Here is a 21,615-nt window from a genome sequence, read left to right as displayed (position 1 = left end):
ACTTGGTGGATGGCAGCGATGTTGCCATGGTTACCAGGCTTGCCCTCCCCAGCGGGTCCCTACACCTTGCCACAAAAGCACTGGCAAAAGAAATGACGCCTTGAGTTGAGCCACAAGCTACCAAACTGGCTTATCCGAGTAGTTGTTGGTGTCGGCTAGAAACAGGTGTTCCGGAACAGGGGAGAAATAGGAAAGCGGGCTTTGCGGAGGGGCTTAGAACTGCTGGCCCATGTGGATGGATATTGAGTCATGCAGCTTCCCGGTTTCAGACCTTGTTGAAAGCAAGTTTGTTTGTAGCCATAGCCTGTGAGTGTGTGTGTGTGTGTGTGTGTGTGTGTGTGTGTGTGTGTGTGTGTTACACATGTGGGCATGTGCGTGCCTGGCACACGTGTGGAGGTCAGAGATATTGGTCTCCCCTACCTTCTTTGAGACAGGGTCTGTCTTGTTTTGTCACTGTGAACACCAGGCTAGCTGGGTCACCAGCTTCTAGACGCTCCTGGCTCTACCTCCCACAGACATAGGCGTGCATTCTCTGACTCCGCCTCCCGTCCACATGGGCTTGCTACTTGCGTCCAGCTTTATGTGGATTCTAGAGATCCTAAACCTGGTCATCAAGCTTGCACAACAAGCACGTTTTTTAAGGTGTTTTATTTATTTTATTTTTTTTTTAATTTTTATTTATTTGAGAGCGACAGACACAGAGAGAAAGACAGCTAGAGGGAGAGAGAGAGAATGGGCACGCCAGGGCTTCCAGCCTCTGCAAACGAACTCCAGACACGTGCACCCCCTGTGCATCTGGCTAACGTGGGACCTGGGGAACTGAGCCTCGAACCGGGGTCCTTAGGCTTCACAGGCAAGCGCTTAACCGCTAAGCCATCTCTCCAGCCCTATTTTTTTTTTTTTTGAGAGAGAGAGAGAGAGAGAATTGGCAAACCAGGAACTCAGCCACTGCAATCAAACACCAGGCATTTGCGCCACCTAGTGGGCAGGTGTGACCTTGCGCTTGCCTCGCCTCGATGCATCTGGCTAACATGAGATTTGGAGAGTTAAATATAGGTCCTTAGGCTTTGCAGGCTAGGGCCTTAATCACTAAGCCATCTCTCTAGCCCTAGGGTGTTGGGTTTTTTGTTTTGTTTTGTTTTGATTTGATTTGTTCTGTTTTTTTGAGAGAGAAAGAATGGGCACATGAGAGCTTCTAGCCACAAGCACTTGTAACCACTGAGCTATCTCCGCAGCCCCTGTAGTCACATACTTTTCGGGGGAGTTCATTCTTGTATTAAAAACCACCTGGGGCTGCAGAGATGGCTTAGCAGTTAAGGCGCTTGCTGCAAAGCCAAAGGACCCAGGTTCAAGTCCCCAGTGCCCACGTAAGCCAAATGCACAAAGGGAGCACATACATCTGGAGTTTGTTGGCAGTGGCTAGAAACCCTGGTGCACCCATTCTCTCTCCATCTCCTCTCTCTCTCTCTCTCTTTCTTTCTCTCTCTCTCACTCTTTTCTCTCTCCTTGCAAATAAAATTTTTTAAAGCTTAAAAAAATTCTGTGTTGGACTGAAGAGATGGCTTAGCAGTTAATGTGCTTGCCTGTGAAGCCTAAGGACCCACGTTTGACTCCCCAATACCCATGTAAGCCAGATGCACATGATGTCACATGTATCTGGAGTTTGTTTGCAGAGGCTGTAGACCCTGGCATGCTCATTCTCCTCCCCACCCTTGCAAATAAATAAAATATAAACTCCTGAATCTTTTGTTTGTTTGTTTGTTTGTTTTTCAAGGTAGGGTCTCACTCTAGCTCAGGCTGACCTGAAATTCACTCTATAATCTCTGGGTGTCCTTGAGCTCACAGCGATCCCCCTACCTCTGCCACCCGAGTACTGGGATGAAAGATGTACACCACCATGCCCAGTCTATTTTTTTTTTTTTAATTTGTGATGGGCTGGAGAGGTGGCTCAGCGGTTAAAGAGCTTGCCTGTGAAGCCTAACAACCCAAGTTTGATTTCCCAATGGTACATGCATATGAAGTTCATTTGCAATGGCTGGAGGCTCTGACATGCCCATTCTCTCCTTCTCTCTCTCCCTTTCTCTTCTCTCTGTCTCTCTTTGCTTACAAATAAATAAATAACCTATGATGGAGGAAGTCATGAACCCTAGGGGTGTAACACCTGCTGGTGTCTGACTAAATGAATATATTATGCTCACCAAACTGCCCCTTAAGCACTTCTCTTAATGTTCATACCCATATATTAATGCTACTCTCACTTTTGATTAGAGAAGCTTCTCTTTTCAGATGGTGCTGACCTCTAGGATGATTCAGAAGGCACCATGGTGCTAAGAAGAAGTGACAGAGGAGTTCTCAGCACTGAAATATCTCTACTACACCTTCCAAGGCTCAGGGTCCATTGTGGAAGAGGTGGCAGAAAGAATGTAAGAGCCAAAGAAAGAGTAGGACTCCACATACTTGGGCTGCAAGGTCACTGAGAAATCCTGCTGGAGCTGAGCTGATAACCTCCTCCATGTAGACCAGCTGACAGAAAGCTAGAAGAAGCCATTCTGTATGCACTTCAATGGGAGAGAGAGAAATCACCAGTGAACATACTCAACAGTGGACACTGCAAGCCTTATATTTGGCCAGCCAGGCCAAATGAGCCAATGGTTGCAATAGTGGCACGTCTGTCACGGTGGAAATCAATGCCCTCTAATTCGACTGGAGGCCCGCTCCATAGGAGGGAATACATCCCTGATACTGAAAACCTACAACAGAGGTAGTCCTTAGCCCTAGGGGTGTAACGTCTGCTGCTATCTGACTAAATGTATGTACTATGCTCATCAAACTGCCCAGTAATCACTTCTCTTAATGTTCATACCCATATATTAATGCTACTCTCACTTTTGGTTAGAGAACCTTCTCTTTTCAGATGGCAGTGAGTGACCTTAGGATGACTCAAAAGGCATCATAGTGCTGGGAAGAAGTGACAAAGGAGTACTCAGCACTGAAACATCTCTATCACCCCTTCCAAGGCTCAGGGTCCATTGCGGAAGAGGTGGCAGAAAGAATGTAAGAGCCAAAGGAAGGGTAGGACTCCTTAAAACGTGCTCCCCCCAGACACAAAATGGCCTGGATATTGATGACCTCACAGTGCCTGACACTACCTACACAAGACCATCATAAGAGGAGGAAAAGATCATGACATCAAAATAAAAGATTGACTGATTGAGAGGGGGAGGGGAAATGAAGGAGATCAGAGTTTCAAAGGGGAAAGTGGGGAGGGAGGGCATTACCATGGGCTATTGTCTACAATCATGGAAGTTGTTAATAAAAAAATAATAAATACATTTTTTAAAATAATAACAGATCAAAGCCATAATTTATGTCTTGTAGCCATAAATTCTTTTTCAGATCAGAATTATTTAAGATGAAGGACACTGTGGTAGAACCTCCAACACTTCATCTCTGTTGTTGAGTGGAATGGAGTTAGAACCGCCCACAAGACACACCTCTTGGGTCCACTTGGGAACTTCCAGCTGTGGGTGAGATTTTTCCCTCGCTAGGCCTGGGCCCAGCCGGGTTGAGCACAGGGCAGAGATCCCTAGCCCTTGGGCTTTACCCCTTGAGCTCCCCACCTGACAGGAGCTCCTGGAACTTTCTTTCCTCTCTTTTCTTTTTCCGTGGTTGTCCCAGGGCCCCCATGTGGGATCTCTAGCCACGTGGATGCCTTTCCTTGGCTCTGTATTTCCCTCAGTAAATATAATAATGTAATAATTATCCTTCTCAATCTTCCTTTTTATTCAATTCTTTGACTAAAATTAGAAATAAGCTGGGCAGAGGTAGGAGGATCGCGATGAGTTCGAGGCCACCCTGAGACTCCATAGTGAATTTCAGGTCAGCCTGAGCTAGAATGAGACCCTACCTTGAAAAACCATTAAAAAAATAATAATAAAGATAAATAAAAATTAAATAAATTAGAAAGAAACCTAGGGCTTGGTGTTCAAGGACTTTCCTGGACCCCTAACATCCCATTATAGTTGGCAACTCTGGCGGAACAGTCTTGAGAAGGGAAACTATGATCATTACATTCTAGGAGAAAATGGGGAGCACGTGGTCCAGCTGTGCGCACGACTGGCGTGTTTCCACTGCTTCTCTGCACTTGCAAATCACAATCTCTGGCTACGTTACAGTGTCGGGCTCCACCCTGCTGGACTGGAGCCCTGTTGAAAGACGAGCTATCACCGGGGATGGCACCCGGCAGCCCCTTCTGCAAAGGTGACAGATTTTGGAGGGAGATGCACTTAACTGATCTTCTCAGACCCCCATCCACACTTAAGGCTGAATTCCTCCTGAGCCTGGCAGCTGGCTCTGCAGAGCTGAGGCTTGGAAACCAAAGACCTCTGGCCTGAATGCCTTCTGGGTGGGTTTTTTGTCCCTCCCCCACTCTTTTTCCATTACAAGCCATGGTATTGGTATCATCAGCTGGGTACAGGAAGCGACCATGCTGCGTCTCAGGAAATACACAGACACAGTAGGAAAGACATGCCTGATGATGCTTGCTAACTATTATAATTTTCTGCCAAAGTACTCTGTGACGAATATATCTTTACCATTTATTCAGACAGGTATTATAAAAAGTAAAATGAGCTAGGCCAGGTGGCACAGGCCTATTATCCTAGTGACTTGGGAAGCTGAGGCAGGAGGATCACCAATTCAAGGCTCCGGTGTGATAGCCTGACCCCACATTTTAAAACCACGTGACTTTTAAATTGCTTGGTAAAAAATAAGGACACAATTTTAATTTGAACCATGCCTGATATTTTCGCTTTTGCTTAGGTTTTAAACAAATATGTTGTTTATAGCCAGCTTTTAGTTTCTGAATTAATCCAAACAGCCCAAGAGATCTCCTGAAGTTTTTGTTGGCATTTGATTTATTTCAAGGGTCTTGTTTTGGTTTTTGTCTTTAAAAGTCACATTTGACTAAAGCCTACAATGAGCTAAAATTTTATATACATAGGCCATAATTTGTTACATGATATCACAAATATGACAACTGAGTTTATGTTTATGTCAACTTCAGCCTTCATAGAAGATTATTGAAAACAACAAAATTCTCCCTGAGGTTGTGGCTCGTAATTGGCAAGGTATTTTAAAAGATTGTAATGTCCTGTTACTAAAAAGGAGGAGACACCACCAGCCTGAGCTCCAAACCAGCCTGCCTCAAGACACAAAAAAAATTGCCTTAGTCACTCTTAATAAAAGCATTTCCAACTGTGTTAGAGGTATTGATAAAGATTATGCCCAAAAGAGTTGTCATGTTTTGCCTGTATTCACGGGCTCATAACTTAAAAATGTATTCCATGGTGTTTATTAATAGGAGATATCTCAAATCAATGAGTTATATAAAAATTATAGGTCTATATACAGGTATTATAAGACAAGTCTGGAGCCAGAGATATAGCTTAGAGGTTAAGTGCTTGCCCGTGAAGCTTAAGGACCCCGGTTCGAGGTTCAATTCCCCAGGACTCACGTAAACCAGATGCACAAGGGACACATGCATCTGGAGTTCATTTACAGTGGCTGAAGGCCCTGATGTGCCCATTCTCTCTCTCTCTCTCTCTCTCTCTCTCTCTCTCTCTGTCACTCTCAAATAAATAAATAAAAATAAACAAAAAAAATTTTAAAGACAAGTCTGATTGTCAGGTAGAGATTTCTGATGGCATAAATAATGAGATTCTAAGTTTGTGCTAAGGCTGTTTCTGTACAAATTTCCAATAATAGCATGGTTAATTAACCCTTTCAAGCTAGACTACTTGCTTCTTTGTCATTGGGTAATAACAATCAATTTGGTGTAGTTCTCCTGTCTTATGAGAAAGATGATTAATTACAGGTTGAGATGAGATTATGGAAGGAATCTTTTTTTTTAATTTTTTTTTATTTATTTATTTGAAAGCGACAGACACAGAGAGACAGATAGAGGGAGAGAGAGAGAATGGGCGCACCAGGGCTTCCAGCCTCTGCAAACGAACTCCAGATGCGTGCGCCCCCTTGTGCATCTGGCTAACGTGGGACCTGGGGAACCGAGCCTCAAACCGGGGTCCTTAGGCTTCACAGGCAAGCGCTTAACTGCTAAGCCATCTCTCCAGCCCTGGAAGGAATCTTTTAATGTTGGACATTGAGTTCTTGTTAAAAATGCTTTTATTTTTATTTTTTTTAATTTTTATTTATTTATTTGAGAGCGACAGACACAGAGAGAAAGACAGGTAGAGGGAGAGAGAGAGAATGGGCGCGCCAGGACTTCCAGCCTCTGCAAACGAACTCCACACACATGCGCCCCCTTGTGCGTCTGCTAACGTGGGACCTGGGGAACCGAGCCTCGGACCAGGGTCCTTAGGCTTCACAGGCAAGCGCTTAACCGCTAAGCCATCTCTCCAGCCCGAAAATGCTTTTATTTTTTGAGTGAACTGAGAGGGAATACAGTCAGGGTGACTGGACCCCTGAAGGTAAAAAGGGCAGGAAAGTCTGCACTTGCTAGAAATCAAGATGATCGGACTTCTTATCTCTTGCCTAATTCTCTAGACCTGTTTTTCCATAAACAACCTGAACCCCTCCTGGGAGGGAGGTCTTCCATGGGATTTAAACATTGTGGTTGATCAACTTCAGTCCCCAGAACTTGGCATCAGGACTAGCCTTTTCCTGAGGCAGCCCCTATCCCTAACCAGCCAGCTTGTCCCTCACCTGAGCCAGAGACAGCCCCCCACCATAAGGTTATAAATTCCTTTGCAAGGGGAGGCCGGGCTCTCAGACCACTTGGGAACTCCCAGCTGTGGGTGAGTTTTTCCCTAGGCCCCTGGCCCTGGCCCAGCCCAGTTGAGCCAAGGGGAGGGCCCCCAAGCGCTTACTCCCCACATGGGTTCTTTATCCCCTCCAGCTCCCCACATGGCAGGAGCTCCTTGAACTTTCTTTTTCTCTTCTCTTTTTCTGTGGTTTTGTCCGGCCCTCCGCACGGAATCTCTAGCCATGTGGGTGCCGTTCCTTGACTCTGTGCTTCACCTCAATAAATACAAAAATTTAATAATAAAAAAATAGATACACCTCTTCACTTGTCTAAAGTAAAAGCGTTTCCAGAGAGGTTTCACGGAAGAAGGAAGGCTCACATGAAAGCAGGCCGCACCATCCCGCGGGTTAGGGCTCCAGATTTTTCCCATAGATTCGAGGGAGTTGACCTTGGCCGACTTTGTCCCAAAAGGCCCTTGTGCTTAAACCACAAGCCCTCTTAAGTGCTGAGTCATCTCCCCAGCTCTACAGTGACAAGTTGGAAGGCCTGACAAATCTACACTAGTAATTCACAACGACTTCAGACCTATTAAAATAGTATTTCGGGGAGGTCTGTTAAATATGCTTCATAAAACATTAAAATTCTTGGGCTGGAGAGATGACTCAGCAGGTAAAGTCACTTGCTTGAAAAGCCTGCTGGTCTGGGCTCAAGACTTTAGTACCCATGTAAGGCCAGATGTACAAAGTGGTACAAGCATCTGGAGTTTGTTTGCAATAGCAAGTGACCTTGGTGCACCCATTCTTTCTCTCTCTCATAATTAAATAAATAAAATAGTTTTAGAACATTAAAATTATTTAAATACAGACATACCTGATTTTCTAGAGCAAGTATTTTAGAGACAGCAAACAGTTAAAATTTCCCCAGGAATCTCATGCTGTGGGAAGGAAAAGGTTGAAGCCTTGGTGCCAGCCTGAGGTATCAACCACTATTCAATAGTCTGAAAGCCAAAGGGAAGGGCACCAGGGTCTTTTTCTAGAAAATCTTCTCCTGGAAGGAGCCAGGACCAGTTGCACAATCATGTATGCGTGCATGTATGCAGCATGCATGCATTTATGTTAGAATCATTGGAAGTACAATTTATAGATTATAAATTTATAATTAAATTTAAAATTATAGATTATAGATTATAGATCAAAACCAGCCATCACTTTCATTGTGTAGCTGTTTCCTCCAGACCAAAACATTCCCTGTGGAGGGCTCACGAAACTCGGAAGACTCCTGAGGGCCCCTCAGAGGATATCGAGGTGGTGAACAATTGCTCCTGGAGGAGCCTCTTCCATGGAGTGGCTGCCTGCGAGCCAGTCTAGGAACTGCAGAGACGCAGCTCTCATGACTCATCACTGATGCCAGGGTGGGACTTTCCCATAATGCAGCTGCCTTTCTAAGTGACGTTCCTGCAAGTGACCTCTCATCTATGCCCCATGTAAGTGCCCCCAATAAGCTCACTGGTTGGCTACTGTGGTGTCAATGGGAAATGTCCCCTTGGGCTGATGTGTTTAAACACTTGGTCCCCAGCTGGTGGCGCTGTTCTGTGGAACCTACGGGAGGTGGAACCTCCCTGGAAGAAATGGGTAACTGGGAGGTAGGCCACTTCCTGTTCAGTCTTCTTCCTGATTATACCACCATGTGGCCAGCTCCACCCCCACTCCCACTGCCAGGCCTTCCTCCCCATAAAACTGCCCCTCGTGGCGTGATTGATGGCTAAACAGCCAAGGTGCTTACCTGCAAAGCCTAAGGACACGGGTTCCATTCCCCAGTACCCGCATAAGCTAACTGCACGAGGTGGTGCCTGTGTCTGGATTTCATTTACAGCGGCTGGAGGCCCTGGTGTGCCCATTCTCTCTGCAGCTGCCTCTTTCTCTGTCTCTCTCAAATAAATAAACTATTTGGGCTGGAGCGGTGGCTTAGCAGTTCAGGCACTTGCCTGAGACACCTAAGAAATCAGGTCCAGTACCCACGTAAGCCACCTGCACAAAGGTGGCGCATGCATCTGGAGCTTGTTTGCAACAGCTGGAAGCCCTGACATGCCCATTCTTTCTTCCTCTCTCTCCCTCTCTCCCTCCCTCTCTCTCTCTCTCTCTCTCTCTCTCTCTCTCTCTCTCTCTCTCTCTCTCTCTCTAATAAATAAAATATTTTTAAAAAATAAAACTGCCCCTCCAAACTGTAAGCCAAAAAATTACACCCATTCCTTCCGTAAGTTGCTACCTGTTATTCTGTCCCAGCAATGAGAGAGTAACTAATATATTCTTTGAGCTGGACTGGGATTTGTTCCTTTCAGTCTATCATCCCCTCTCTATCTGGAGTGAGGAAGTGATCATGTACACTTCCCAGGGAAAGAACACAACATCTCCTTACACACATCAAACGCTTGATTCAGTTAGGGGCTGTGTCTGCTCACAACCTCCAGCACAAGTTGAACCAGTTGGGAGTTAAGTAGAGGAATAAACCCTGGGTATTGCCCAGTTCTTTTCATGAGATACTCATAGTTTAACAATCATTTTATATAGTATGCTTTAACTAAATAGCATTTATGTTCGTAGGTACATTACAACCACTATGTTTCTGCATGAATTACCTCTCATTGCTGAGAGAAAATGCCAGACCGAAGCAACCAAGGAAGGAAGGGTTTATTTTTGGCTCACATTTCAAGAGGGTACAGTCCACTGTGGTGGCAAGAGCCAGTCATGTTCAGTCCAAAGTCAGGAAGCAGAAAGAGATAAATGCTGATGCTCAGCTCACTTTCTTCTTAAATATTTTATTTTTATTTATTTATTTGACAGAGAGAGAGAAAATGGGTACGCCAGGGCCTCCAGCCCCTGCAAACGAACTCCAGACGCATGTGCCCCCTTGTGCATCTGGCTAACGTGGGTCCTGGGGAATCCAACCTAGGTCCTTTAGCTGTGCAGGCAAATGCCGTAACCACTGAGCCATTCCTCCAGCCTAACCTTCTTTTTGTACAGTCCAGGGCTCCCAGCCATGGGATGTGTCTCTCAGTTAGGGCAGGTCTTCCCACCTCGATTAACCTAATCTAGAAAACTGCCTCAGACTTGCCCAAAGGTTTGTTTCCACAGTGACTCTAAGTGCCATGAAGTTGACAAGGTGAACCATCACAACGCCCAAATCACAGTATCTTTTCAGACTCTTTGAGTACCTACGGTTCATACTGGCTGCACTTGTCCTCTCTGGCTATGATCATCCTTCTCAATGCCTGGCTACTCCGAGCTTTGGGAAGCTCTTCACAGTGGACCTTCTATTGCTTCTCATACTCCAGACGACCACTCACCAGTCCACATCATCCCAGGACCACCTCCCACACAACCAGGATTAGTCCTGCAGGGCCCAGAGTCTGACGAAATTATTAAAACTAGCCAATCTTAAGCCTGTCTGACCTTCTGTGAAAACGCTGTTTTGGTTTAGATGTGAAGTGTGCCCCCATAGACTCATGTGTTTGAGCCCTTGGTCCTCGGCTGGTGGCGCTATTTGGGAAGTGTGTGGAGCCTTTGGAGGTAAAGCCTTTCTGGAGGAGGAAGTGTGACAGCCCAGCCCCACTTCCTGTTCGCCCTCTGCTTCCTGCCTGCCAGTGGGATCAACTCAGCATCCCCTGCTCCTGCCAAGCCTTCCCCACCTGGGCACAAAGGAAGCAAGACTCCAGCTCTGGACTCTGAGCAACTTAACCTGCACTACCAGCCTGTCCTTGCTGACTCTGTTTCCTCTTTGGCCTGTCCCTGTGCTTCCTCACACGGTCCTTCCTTGGTGTTGGCAGAAGGCGGGATCCAAGCCCCTCTCTGAGGCTTGCTCCTCCCTCTTGGCTCATGGCACAAGTGCAGGAGTGTTCAACTGCTGGCTGCTCTCTGTCCGCCTGTCTTTGTTAGAGGAGCCTGTGGCAGTTACACGGTTGCTGGGCCACACGAGCCCGACCCAACCAAGAACTATGAGGCGCAGAGGGAAAGTTCACCCCACGCACACACAGGAAACTTGAAAATGGACTTCAGCCAAATTGTTTGTGCTACAAGTATGTGTACGAATCATGGTGAAAGAAAACAACAGCTTTCTTTTCAATACTGGAAATGCGATTGGCCTTAGGCTGAGGAAATGACCCAGTGGTTTGCAAAGTGCTTGGAATGCAACCCTGAGGGCCTGGTTCACATCTGTAGTTCCCACTTAACGTGCCAGGCATGAAAGCAAGGTGTGTGCAATCCCGGCGCTGGTGCGGGAGCATCCCTCCGGCTTGCAGGCTATCTTGTCCAGCCCAGTCAGCGTAGTCTGGATTCAGTGTAAGTTTCTGTCTCCAAAAGCAAAGTGGCTGGGCGTTGCCCTTCCCTATCTCTTGGAGCGGCACAATGCCTGGGGGCTGCTATCGTCTAGAATCTCATTCACATTTTCAGCTAGGTTGGACTGTCTGAGGAATCTTGCACACGCCTCTCGGGGGCCTGGCTGGGAATGGCATTGCCTACTCTAACCTAACTCAAGGCTTAACAGCATCACCCCCTATGCCCGTGAGAAGTGACTCATTGGAGCCAAGTTATCACCAGGGAAGGGAAACTTGATACACCCTTTTGTGCAATATCAAATAACTCAAGGGCTTCATAAGAACCCTGAATATGGGAAGTTTCCCTTAAAAGGTATGTCACAGGAAGTAACAGACAATCAGTTCAAAAGATATCATGGAGGTCCAATGTGGATGTGGTGGTTAGCTCTACATCAACTTGGTCATTGACACCCAGACATCTTGTCAAATATTGTTCTAGATGTTTCTGTCAAAGTGTGTTGTATTAACACTGACACCAACAGTCTTTAAGGATAGCAAGGTAGCCTCCACTGTATGGCCAAGACAGCTGGAAACCTTCAGAGAAGAAGGCTGATCCCCCAACGGACAGGGACCTGTGTTAGCAAATGGCCTTGGAACTTGAGCAGCAAAGTCCCATTGTCCTAGGTCTCCAGCCTGCCAGCCACCCTGCAGACTTTGGACTTCCTGCCTCCACAATCACATGAACTAATTCCTTATGAAATCTCTCTTTCAGGGCTGGTGGGATGGCTTAGTGGTTAAGGTGGTTGCCTGCAAAGCCAAAGGACCTCGATTCAATTCCCCAGGACCCACGTTAGCCAGATGCACAAGGTGACACGTGCATCTGGAGTTTGTTTGCAATGGCTGGAGGCCCTGGTGCGCCCATTCTCTCTCTCTCTCTCTCTCCCTCTCCCCATCTTTCTCTCTGTCAAATAAATAAATAAAAGTAAACTATATACTTTTTTAAATCTCTCTTTTAGAAACTAATGGATAGAAGGAGGGGATTTGATGGAAGTGTGGATTTGTGAAGAGAATGTGGGGGAGGGGAAGGAATTATTATGGTTTATTGTCTGTAAGTATGGAAGCTGCCAATTTAAAAAAAAAATCACACAAAAACTTTTCTCTTTCTAGGGCCTGGAGAAGTTGCTTAGTGGTTAAGCGCCTGCCTGTGAAGCCTAAGGACCCCAGTTCAAGGCTCAATTCCCAAAGACCCACGTAAGCCAGATGCACAAAGTGGCGCATGCATCTGGAGATCGTTTGCAGTGGTAGGAGGCCCTGGTGCACTGGTGCACCCTCTCTCTCTCTCTCTCTCTCTCTCTCTCTCTCTCAAATAAATAAATACTTTTTTAAAAATCTCTTTCTAAAGCTGGGCGTGGTGGCGCACGCCTTTAATCCCAGCACTCGGGAGGCAGAGGTAGGAGGATCGCTGTGAGTTCAAGGCCACCCTGAGACTACATAGAGAATTCCAGGTCAGCCTGAGCTAAAGTGAGACCCTACCTCAAAAAACCAAAAAAAAAAAATCTCTTTCTAGATGTGCATTTATAGTTATATGTGTCATATATGTCCTTATACATGTAACCAGAAGTATATATGTGTGCATACAAAGGGTTTATATCATGCTCGCTTCGGCAGCACACATACTAAAATAGGTTTATATATGTGCATATGTAGTATATTTTATAGCATGCACCCATGTGGACATAGATGTGGATGCACACCCTGGTGGTGGTTTCCTTGGAGAACCCTGGCTGATACACAGAGTAAAGAGTAAAGGGGAGTGAAGATGAGCAAAGTGAATAATATGAAGTATAAAAAATGTCACCGAGAATGTGCTCTGCAAGCATGCCTGCCTGCTTCCATGATCGCCTTAATTTAGCACCGGGAATAAAAAAGCTGTTCTCCTGAGAGCGCCTGTGTGGTACGTAGAGACCATCAGCACATCAAGCCGGTGTTTGCCAGATCTCCAGGAGCTCGTGTTCCATCCACACTCAAAGTGGCTCAGACTGACACGGCACACAGCTGAGCAAGAAAGGAGTGTTTGCGACGCCGCATGTCTGGGGGTCACAGAAGATACTTCCAAGAAAAAAAAAAAAGGACATTTCCTAAAATCCTTTGAGAAGTTACTGGATCCAAGCAGGCTGAAGAAGGAATGAAAAGTTCTAGGGGACTGCTCATGGGTGTCCATCCAATAACAAGAAAGCCCCCACCCCACAAAAAATATTGCTGATTATTTAAGGTGAAAACTGTACAGCCATGTTACCTTAACCTGAACATCACCACTAGTTTCAGAGAATTAGCTTCCAGTGGTTGATTTTTACTTTGCCCCAAAATAATTCCAGTACCTTCTGAAGAAACAGAAATGTGTTTCCTTTTCTTAAGAGAGTGTAGGTAACCATTCTGATCTGATTAGTTGATGTCTGGTGTGTAATTAAAAGAAAAAACAAATGTCACTGAGCATGGTGGTCACACACCTTTAATCCCAGCACTCAGGAGGCTGAGGTAGGAGGATCACTGTGAGTTTGAGGCCAGCCTGAGACTACATAGTTAATTTCAGGTCACCCTGGGCTAGAGCAAGACCCTACCTAAAAAAATACAAAAAAAAAGGCCGGTGGGGGGGGGGGAGCCAGGCATGGTGGCACACGCCTTTAATCCCAGCACTCAGGAGGCAGAAGTAGGAGGATTGCTGTGAGTTCGAGGTCACCCTGAGAATACAAAGTAAATTCCAGGTCAGCCTGGGCTAGAGTGAGACCCTACCTAAAAAAATACAAAAAAAAAGGCCGGTGGGGGGGGGGAGCCAGGCATGGTGGCACACGCCTTTAATCCCAGCACTCAGGAGGCAGAAGTAGGAGGATTGCTGTGAGTTCGAGGTCACCCTGAGAATACAAAGTAAATTCCAGGTCAGCCTGGGCTAGAGTGAGACCCTACCTCGAAAAATCAAACAAAAGGGGGGGGGGTGCTGGAGCGATAGCTTAGCAGTTAAGGCACTTGCCTGTGAAGCCTAAGAACTCATGTTCAAATCTCCAGGTTCCATGTAGCCAGACACACAGTGACGCAAGTGCGCAATGTTGCACATGTGCACAAGGGGGCGCATGAGTCGGGAGTTCATTCGCAGCAATCTGAAGGTCCTGGCATACCCATTCTCTCTCTTCCTCTCACTCTCTCACTCTCTATCTCTCTCTTGCGCCCTCAAAAAAAGTCATAATGAAACCCATTATTTTGTATGCTAAATATGCATGTCTTTATGTATTAAATCATGCACACTTCGTCTAAAACAAAGCAGCATAAAGTAAGCAATGTGCTGACTAATGCAGTGATTGCTGTGGAGGTTCTGATTTCTGTTTGCTTTTGTCCTGTCTGGCTGATGCATGCTCTGCGCTCACCCTGACTTCACCCTCAGCGTTCTGCAGTGGATGCGCAGCAGCCAGCCTCTGGGGGCTGCGGCACCAGATCTAGACGCTTGTCTTTGTCGCCACCTGATGGTAGTTTTCTGCTACTGCAGTGCCCTTGCGCGACTCCTCCCCACGTTTGAAATAATTAAGGTTAAATGACTGTAACATACTTTATAAAGATTCTCCAAGATCTTTTGCAGGCAGAACATTTTGTTCTTTCTGTGCCTCCTAGGTAACAATAGAACAAGGACAAGGTGGGTCCTTGCACCCAAGGCTCAGAAGAGAGAGAAAGGAAAGTAAAATGGAGAGGGGTGAACGGATTGCTCAGTGACTCCAAAACACTGCGCTCAGTGTGGTTGACTTTCCCACTTTAAAGAGACAGTTACTTCGAATGCTTGATTATCTTGGGACTGAAAGATCAGAGTTTTCGCCTCCAGTCACATAGAATTATTCCATTTCTCAGGTTCTTTCTTTGCAAAATTATTTTGCTTATTCGCTTGGAACTCTGAGTTACTCTGTTTTGCATATTCACAACGATGCTTAATTTCTAGATGCTTCCCATATAAAGCATGTGGATTTTTCTTGTGGTTTTTTTTTTTTTTTTTTTTTTTGAGGTAGGATTTCACTCTAGCCCAGGCTGACCTGGAATTCACTATGGAGTCTCAGGGTGGCCTCGAACTCATGGTAATCCTCCTACTTCTGCCTCCCGAGTGCTGGGATTAAAGGCGTGTACCACCACGCCCGGCTGTTGGTTTTGTTTTTGAAGTAGGGTCTTACTCTGGTCCAGGCTGACCTGGAATTTACTATACAGTCTCAGGGCGGCCTCGAATTCACGGCGATCCTCCTACTTCTGCCTCCCAAGAGCTGGGATTAAAGACGTGCGCCGCCATGCCTGGCAAGCACGTGGATTTTTAACCACATGTCATTTCGGGGCTTTCCTTTATGGAAGGCTGACATGACAAATGGAAGGAAGGCTGTCCACACTGATCTGAGCAATTTTGCTTGCCACACCTTAAGCAAAGTGAAAAGTGTATAGGCAAAAATTGTCTTCTAGGGTTGAGGAGATGGCTCAGTGGTCAAAGGCGGTTGCTTGCAAAGCCTGACAGCCTGGGTTCAATTCCCTAGTACCCACGTAAAGCCAGATGCCCAAGGTGGTGCATGTGTCTGGAGTTTGTTTCCTGCAGCAGAAGACGTTGGCATGCCCATTCGTCTCCCCTCTCTCCTTGCAAATAAATAAATCTCAAAAATATAAAAATAGGGGCTGGTGAAATGGCTTAGCGATTAAGACGTTTGCCTAAAAAGCCCAAGGATCCCAGTTCACCTCTCCAGGATCCATGTAAGCCAGATGCACAGGGGGTACGATGTGCGTCTGGAGTTCCTTTGCGGTGGCTGGAAGCTCTGGTGTACCCATTTTCTCTCTCCCTCTCTCTCTCTCAAATAAATAAATAAATTTTTTTAATCAGTTCTACAAAATACGTAAAAAAAAAAAAATCCTGTTCTAGAATATAATTATTTGAGCTACAGGAAAACAAGAAAAATTAATGCAGTGTAAGTGGTGAGGCTAGTTATTTTTCCTTCATTATTGACACAAATTCTTATTCTCACTTAGAATTTTGAGACCATGAGTGAAACAGTAAGCCAAGTTCCCTCTGTCCTACGCCTCCACGACACGGCCAGACGCCAGCCCTCGGCACCAGCAAAGAGCTCAAGGCCTGTTCATACATGGGGTTGCTATTTTGTTTAATGCAGTCATTACATGGAAGGTTATTTAATGCAATGAAATAAAACGAGGATTGAGTTTCAGTTATATGAAGTTCCATTTTGCTATGGTCTTTCTTATTTTTCACAATAGGAAAAATGCTTTTAAAAGTCATGTCAATGATTTACAACAAAGCAACCTCAATTCTCTTCAAAATGCCTCTTTGTTGTTGTTGTTGTTGTTGTTGTTACTGGAGTTACAAAAAAAGTACTATATTCCAGAGTTTCTGAGCCCTATATGATTCCTGCAACCGTGCAATACATTTCCAGAAGATACCTGGCTCAGCTGCAGAAAGTTTATGGCCACTCCGAGGGAAGTTGTCACAATGACCTTGAAACAGGGAGGCAGCACGGCAAGGACATGAGCTCTCCAACAAGCCATCAGCGGTACCTTCTGCAAGGAAAACGCAGAGAGGGAGAGCAACAAAAAAATCTTTCCAAAAAAAAAAAAAAAAAAACATATGTGGCTGAGTGATGTGGGCAGGTTGAAAAAAATGGAATGTTAAGGGACACAACAGACCTGGTTAAACACCCTCCTGGGCAGCCCTTGCCTTTAGGCACACATAACGAGCCACCACCCAAGTTGATCTTCCTGACAGATAAAGGAGAAGTTTCAGGAATCGTTATCACAGGCCTTACTGCAAAATGCAGGTGTTTTCTGTTATCTAAGAAATGGGATAACCCCTCTGTGCCAAGTACCATGACCTTCCTGTATCTCTGTGTTTCTAAATACCTTTGTGATTACGGAGCATAGCATGTTTCTTGCCTTAGTTCCGCCTAACTTCGTATTTTAACTTCCATCCTGTTTATACAATGAACACCTCATGATTTTCTCCAGTAAAAGCTGACACTCCCAGCAGTGCAGGGCTACATCCTAAGATCCCGAACTCTGGATGCAGACCTGTTGCGCGAGCTTTCTTCTTTTTCTTTTTTTACCCAATAAAACTTTGCCTCATGGGTTGGAGGAATGGCTTAACAATTACGGCGTTTGCCTGCAAAGCCAAAGGACCCAGATTCGATTCCCCACATTAGCCAGCTGCACAAAGGGACACATGCCTCTGGAGTTCGTTTGCAGTGGCTGGAGGCCCTGGCGTGCCCGTTCCTCTCTCTCTCTCCCCCCCACCGGACCCCATAACAAGGTGGGCTGGGAGATGCTGCCTGGCCCACAGTCATGGGGCTGGAGCAGCTGTTGGGGACTCCGCACTCCTAGCTGTGGAAGACTGAGCCACAGCAGCAGGCTCCGGAGCCAGTCCAAGGCCACATTGTAAAATCAACCGGTGGCTGGAGAGCAGGAAGCAGCTGCGCCTGGCACCTCAGAAAGGAGCACAGGGCACCGAGATGCAAATGTTTCCGTCCTTACCACCATCCCTACGCGGCGGATGGCAGCGGCGCAGTGAGATCAGGCTGCCGCCCCGTGCACACAGCAGAGCACAGAACACAGGAGATGACGTTGCAAGACAGTCGCTGCAATGTGAAAACCTGGACCAAATTATTGGTACAAAAAAATTCCCAGCGGCCAGAGAGATGGCTCAGCAGCTAAGGCACTTGCCTGTAAAGCCTAACAACTTAAGTTCGATTTCCCAATGTCCATGTAAGCACAAGGTGGCGCATGCATCTGCAGTTTGTTTGCAGTAGCTAGAGGCCCTGGCACACCCATTCTCATCCTCTGTCTCCCTCTCCCCCCCCCCCTCTCGTCTCTACTTGCAAATAAATACATAAAATATTTTTTTAAATCCCCAGGCTGGAGGGATTGCTTAGTGTTTAAGGCTCCTATAAAGCCAAAGAACCCAAGCTGGACTCCCCGGGACCCATGTAAGCACAAGGTGGTACATGCTTCTGGAGTTCATTTGCAGTGGCTGGAGGCCCTGGTGCATCCATTCTTTCTATCTGCCTCCCTCCTTCTCTCTGTCTCTCTTTCTCTCTTTCTCATAAATACAATAAATAAATAAATAAATTTTTTAAAACATCTCCCATGCGGCAGACAGTGCATTCGGGTGCCCAGAGGCAGTGGCAATGAGCAGAGACAGCGGAGTTAAGGCTTGCTACCACTCTTTATTTATGCGATTGCTCTCTGGGAAGAACATTGTCAAAGCCAAGGCAGAAACAAGTACCATAAGGCATGTACAAAGAAATACTTCTATCATGAGGAGAAATTTTATTCTACAAGATCATTTCTTCAGAGCATTGATAAGAAGGTCTACTTGTGCAGAAAAAAATATATTTATATTTATATATATAAAGGCAAGACCAAGACTGTCAGGCACATGAAGGTATGCGTACAATGTCTTCACATTTGGTATCATCTTGAAATGATTTAAGTCAATATCCATGTTCACCTAATCACGCTGGACAGTTGAGCTCTCGGTGAACCCCAGGTACGCTGAGGGAAGGGTGCTGATTTCAGAAAGGTGTTTCCTGGAGTTTGTGAGGAGAGAGTGGAAATGTCGTTTCGCAGTTGGGATTTCCTAAGAGAGGGAAGATGTCGGGAAGACGACTGTTAGAGGCAGAAAACGCGTTCACTGTGGTCACTATTCAAAGTACAATGCAGGTGAGCGTGGCCTGTTACTGCAGAACTTCCCACTTGTTGCCAGGGCAAGGAAAGGAAGAGAGGTTTCTCTCGTGGTAACCAAGTCGGGTGTGGGCGTTTGCCTGTGCTAGCCCACACCCCACGCCACCAGCCTCCCAACTGCAGGTTCACAGACAACAAACTGGGCTTGGTTCACAGCTTAGCCCCTGAGTGGGGAATTAGCATGGTACCTGATGAGTGACCCCAGAAGGCAGTACTGAATGGAAAGTTCTGGAGAGGTAGAATTCAGAGTCCTTTTTGCTTCAGAGACTCAAGGCCTGTTTAGATCCTGACTCCAGTTCCAAAATGACATAGGAGAGCCCTCCCACAGCTCCATTCATTTTGTTGTGTTCTCCCTAAACTCATCCTTGCCAATAGAACAGAAGACACCTGAGCGTTTTAAAATGTAAAATCCATGAGCAGAGGCAGGTTTGGGAGTGGGTCTGGAAACTGTGGTTTGCAGACCATCTGATTTGCATCACCATGAAACATTCAGAAGAAGTTAGTTGAATCTAAAGGGGAGTCAAGGGTGACATTCAGGAGCCACCTGGTTCACCTGCACTTTCAGGTATGTAATCACAACAGACTAGTCCAAACTGGATTCCAATCCCAGAACCCATCAGAGAAACTGGCAAAACGTGCGATCCACAGCTGTCCTCCCCCACACACGCCTTCGGAACTGGCCTAAAAGCCAGCCGTGCGCCCCAAGGACTCTCAGCTGGGCCATTTCACATCCGATATTTCTTTTTATAACTACCACATTCTAATTACATGGGTGAATGAGGTTTACAAGCAGCATGAGGGGCAGTGGCCCACACGTGCCAGGGACTCTTGGAGGGCATCTCTGTGGTTGGCTTTGCTCCTAGGGTTAGGGAACTAGAGGGACATTGCATGTCTACCCTTCTTCCTCTAGAATTTCATGGACTGGCCAGCTGCCTTCCCCTCAAAAATGAGTCCCAAGTCAACCGTCAGCAATGAAATCATCACTGAGTGGACCGTCGACAGGCCCGAGTCCAGGGCATGAAAGAAACCAGCTGAGAAATGCATCACATCCTGGACTAGGTTCACCTCAATGTAAACAAGTGCTGACTCGTTAGTGTCCAATAATCCAAGGTGGCAGCCGCTCCCACCAGCTCCACATCGCTCTGCAAGGACACTAAACGTCTCTATATTTGTTTTCTGGTCTTAGGTACACGTGACACTGCGGCTCCTCAGCCAGTATTTGCAGAGCTCTGAGGAGCCGTCTTCCTTCTCGGCGCGAATCCCTCCATCACCTGTCCCTCGCCAGGGCTGTCCTGAAGACCCTCCAAGTGATGGAGTGCTCCCTCCTCATCGCCTTCCCCAGTTGCCCTGACAGCCGCAGCCCAGAACCTGTCTCACATTTTCCTGGATGGCATAATATAGACAGAAAGGAGACTGACGTGATTTTTATTTACATTTTATTCAGTACTGAAGGCAGCAGAGCAAAACCATAAACACTCTGCCCTAGATAGCCTACTTACTGCCTCAGACTCAGTCAGCTCAGTCATGATGATGGTGACGGCGGTGGTGGTGGTGATGATGATACTGATGATAATAACAATAACAATAATATAGCCTCTGCCTAATGTCTGGTGAAATGAGATACTTTTATAGCACAAAAAGAGTGTTAGCCTGCCCAGTAGACTAAATATTTAGACATCCCCTCATGTCCTTAATAGCCCTTAGGATTACATACTATCATTATCTTATTAATATCATTACATGGCACTTACCCAACTCTCAAGAATTACATAACCATTGTTTTACCCCCACAGAAGTGTGCAGATACCACTCAGCAAGAACTAAGGAGCTGGGCATGGTGGCATACTCCTTTAATTCCAGCACTTGAGAGGCAGAGGTAGGAGGATCGCTGTGAGTTCAAGGCCACCCTAAGACTACATAGTGAATTCCAGGTCAGCCTGAGCTAGAATGAGACCCTACCTTAGAAAACCAAAAAAAAAAAAAAAAAAAAAAAAAGCTAAAGACCCCGAAGGCATACCATACTCCACAGTACATCATGTGAATGCTCTGTTAACACACTGTAGATGAAAATGAAACATTATAGCGGGAGAGATGGCTTAGCAGTTAAGGCGTTTGCCTGCGAAGCCTAAGGACCCAAGTTCAATTCTCCAGGTCCCACATAAGCCAGATGCACAAGGTGGTGCATGCATCTGGAGTTCGCTTGCAGTGGGTGGAGGACCTGGCATGCCCATTCTCACTCACTCTCTCTCCCCCCCCCCCCCCCCCCCGGTCTCTAATAAATAAATAATTTTTTTAATCTTTAAAAAAAGAAAGAAAGAAGATGAAACATTAAGCACTTAGGACCACATGCCTGGCAACACTGACGCTGTCTCATGAACCAACAAGTGGCTCAGTGATCCTGAAGGTTAGGAGTGTGTGGCGGCAGCGTGAACCTCGGTCATCACCCGTCAACGCGTGCGCACACTGGTAGGGAGTGGGGACAGAACACCAAGAGCACTGCTCCGGGCCACCTCTTAACAAAGGTCATGGGCCGGAGAGATGGCTCAGCGGTTAAGACGTTTGCCTGCAAAGCCAAAGGATCCCCGGTCAATTCTCCAGGACCCACATAAGCCAGATGCCCAAGAGGGTACATGCATCTGGAGTTCATTTGCAGTGGCTGGAGGCCTTGGTGCTCTCATATTCTCTCTCTCTCTTAAATAAATAAATAAATAAAATATATTAAATAAAGGTAACGTAGAGGATGAAGAGAGTGCCTGCAAACTCTTCTTTTCCCAAAATGTACCCTTTCCCA

The 21,615-nt window shown here is 46.2% G+C and overlaps 1 protein-coding gene across 3 annotated transcripts in view; it reads right to left on the bottom strand.

The window, feature by feature from the left end:
- Positions 1-18,287: 18,287 nt before the first annotated feature.
- Positions 18,288-21,615, bottom strand: part of LOC101611180 (SH3 domain-binding glutamic acid-rich protein) — a 42,946-nt gene continuing 39,618 nt past the window's right edge. For all 3 annotated transcript variants that reach the window (XM_045149888.1, XM_045149891.1, XM_045149889.1), the window contains one exon: positions 18,288-18,720. The gene's annotated coding sequence lies outside the window, so the exon portion shown is untranslated. The remainder of the gene's footprint in view (positions 18,721-21,615) is intronic.

This window comes from Jaculus jaculus, chromosome 5 (genome assembly GCF_020740685.1).
Source record: "Jaculus jaculus isolate mJacJac1 chromosome 5, mJacJac1.mat.Y.cur, whole genome shotgun sequence".
NCBI classification, from domain to species: domain Eukaryota; kingdom Metazoa; phylum Chordata; class Mammalia; order Rodentia; family Dipodidae; genus Jaculus; species Jaculus jaculus.
Note: the sequence above shows the minus strand (reverse complement) of the source record. Positions and strands in the feature narration are given on the sequence as shown.